The sequence below is a fragment of the Sinocyclocheilus anshuiensis genome, unplaced genomic scaffold, assembly GCF_001515605.1.
Source record: "Sinocyclocheilus anshuiensis isolate Anshui unplaced genomic scaffold, SAMN03320099.WGS_v1.1 scaffold197, whole genome shotgun sequence".
NCBI lineage: Eukaryota > Metazoa > Chordata > Actinopteri > Cypriniformes > Cyprinidae > Sinocyclocheilus > Sinocyclocheilus anshuiensis.
In genome coordinates this window covers 257428-257728 of record NW_015540856.1, presented here as the reverse complement: position 1 = coordinate 257728, position 301 = coordinate 257428, and positions in this window count along the sequence as shown.

The window sequence follows — 301 nt, the reverse complement described above, 5'->3', positions numbered from 1 at the left end:
GGCTGTTTGTCTTTCTGTCTATCTATCTATCTATCTATCTATCTGTCTGTCTGTCTGCCTGCCTGTCTGTCTATATATCTATCTGCCTGTCTGCCTGTCTGTCTGTCTGTCATTCTATCTGCTGTTCTGTCTGTTGTTCTATTCTTTTGTCTGTCTGTCTGTTCATAAACAATAAATAAAACAAAGCTTGTTCTTTTTAGATTGTTAATAATGTGATGGCCGCACAAGACCCAGTTCCTCTGCCTGTGCACTCTCTCTCTCTCTCTCTCTCTCTCTCTCTCTCTCTCTCTCTGTCTCTCTC